Consider the following 2,909-nt stretch of genomic DNA (forward strand, 5'->3'; position numbering starts at 1 on the left):
CAAATAGCATTTTTTTTTTACCAATTCTGCCATTGATATTTTTTGTTTTGTTTTTAATATTGATTATTATTCTTTTTTGTTTTGTCTCTTCATTATTTAAAAAAATAATTAGTTTTGTTTTTTAACCAAATGACATCATCTAAATCCAATTCATACAAATAATATCGAGGCAGTGGTGATGGTGGTTGAGGTGGCTCATATTTCAGAGTAGGAGTAAAAATAATAAAATAAATAAAATAAAATTCCAGAAATTTCTTTTTGAATATGTCATATCTTATTTTTAAAAAAAATCTTTTATTTAGGAAAGAACACAATGCTCTTGACTCTTTGCAGAGCCTTCAAGAACTGTTGGGGGTAAGGTGGAGAGGCAGAGAGTGAAGAATGTATCCATAAACTTCTCAGGGCATCAACTGACATGAGTTTCAAAGTCTAGCAGCTGACTTGGTAGAAGCTCAGAAGATTATCCACCATCTTTCCAACAAGAATTTTGGCCACCTTTTTTTTTGTTTTTAATTCATTATCTTAACCATTTGTGAGGTCATGGGTTTGCAGAGTTGTTAGTATGCCAGGCAAAATTCTTAGTGTCATTTTGTCTGTCATTACATAAGTTCAAATTCCTTTTACATAGTCTATAAAATAAGTACCAGTTGAACACAAGGGTTGATGAAATCAACTTATCCTCTCCCTTGAAATTGCTGGCCTTGTGTCAAAATCTGAAACCAATATCTTTACCATTTGTGAGATGGCGAGCTGGCAGAGGTGTTAGCATGCTCAGCAGCATTTTGCCCATCCTCACCGATAGGAGGCACAAGAACTTACACACTCGATAGTAAATTCTGCCTACCAAATTCAATCACAAGGCTTCAGTTGGCTGCACCTGAAACCAGTGGCTGGGAAGTAAGCTTCCTAACCACACAACCACAAGTTCAAATTCTGCCAAAGTCAACTTTGCCTTTTATCCTTTCAGGGTCAATAAAGTAAGTACCAGTTTGAGTACTGGGGGTTGATGTAATTGACTTAAATCCTTCTCCAAAAATATTAGCCTTGTGATGAAATTTGAAACCAATATCTCTACTATTCATGAACAGGTGTAGGAGTGGTTGTGTGGTAAGTAGCTTGCTTACCAGCCACATGGTTATGGGTTCAGTCCCACTATGTGGCACCTTGGGCAAGTGTCTTCTACTATAGCCTCGGGCCGACCAAAGCCTTGTAAGTAGATCTGGTAGACGGAAACTGAAAGAAGCCCATCGTATATATGTATATGTATATATATATATATGTGTGTGTGTTTGTCCCCCCAACATCGCTTGACAACCGATGCTGGTGTGTTTACGTCCCCGTAACTTAGCGGTTCAGCAAAAGAGACCAATAGAATAAGTACTAGGCTTACAAAGAATAAGTCCTGGAGGTCGATTTGCTCGACTAAAGGCGGTGCTCCAGCATGGCCACAGTCAAATGACTGAAACAAGTAAAAGAGTATGCTTATAAATTCAAAAAACAAGAAAGAACTCATAATTTTCAGAAACATTTTTTACTCTCAGAATTGTCAAAACATGGAATATTCTTGTAAGCTGTAAGAACACTGAATCTTTAAAAAAAATTCCATATTTTCTGAAATTTACCAATTCTACTCCTGATGTGCTTATGCAACCTTTCCTTTTTATGACTCCCATAACATCCAATTTTCTGTCTTTTTGTATTCTAGTCTGTGTACTATGCATGCACTTCTAGCTTTCATTGCTGTCTTTCTTTAGTTGATATATATCTCTGCTCTCTGTCCCCTCTTTTACCCTTTTCTGATATATGATAGTGCACCTCAGCAATATACTATATGCAGTGGTGTTCAATCCTGTCCCAAAGCTAGATACTAAACCCTCCAAAATCTTACAGACACACACACACACACACACTCACGTGTGTATACATCATCATCATCATCATCATCGTTTTAACATCCACTTTTCCATACTTGTACTATCTGGAGTTTATTTAGGCAGATTTTCTATGGCCAGTTGCCCCTCATGTCACTAACCTCCTCCACCTGTTTCCAAGTAAGGTAATATTTCTCTGTGGGCATACAAGCTTTTACAGTATATTGGAAATCAAATGAGATTGCTTGTATGACTATATTTACAACTATCATGCAATGTTAAGAGGACACACACACACACACACATACATACAAAAGATAGGCTTCTTTCTGTTCCTCTCCACCAAATCCACTCGCAAGGCTTTGGTTGGCTTGGAGTGGAAGACACTTGATATATATATATATATATATATATATCAAAGTAGTGAGGAAGGCAAGCAATTAGTCAAAGCAGGACTATGGCATTTAAATTCATTTAATTCAATCTAAAAATAGTAAAATAATACAAAACTGGTGACGATAGTAAGGACTATCTATACTATCTTTACCAGTTTTGTATTATTTTACTGATTTTAGATTGAATAAAATGAATTTATATGCCATAGTCCTGCCTTGACTAATTGCTTCCCTTCCTCACTACTTTAACTGATATGCACTGACTCAAAAGGTAAACTGCTAACTGCCAGCTGCTGGTCTAACTGGAATTTTGGTGGATTACCTATTGGAGCAAGCACTCAGAAGACATACCTATTTGTTTGGGTTACCTTGACCTAAACTCCTCATATCTTGTATGTATATATGTATGTATGTGTGTTATTTCTTTACTACCCACAAGGGGTTACACACAGAGGGGACAAACAAGGACAGACAAACGGATTAAGTCGATTATATCGACCCCAGTGCGTAACTGGTACTTATTTAATCGACCCCGAAAGGATGAAAGGCAAAGTCGACCTCGGCAGAATTTGAACTCAGAACGTAGAGGCAGACGAAATACCGCTAAGCATTTCGCCCGGCGTGCTAACGTTTCTGCCAGCTA

This window comes from Octopus bimaculoides, chromosome 2 (assembly GCF_001194135.2).
Source record: "Octopus bimaculoides isolate UCB-OBI-ISO-001 chromosome 2, ASM119413v2, whole genome shotgun sequence".
Classification (NCBI taxonomy): Eukaryota; Metazoa; Mollusca; class Cephalopoda; order Octopoda; family Octopodidae; genus Octopus; species Octopus bimaculoides.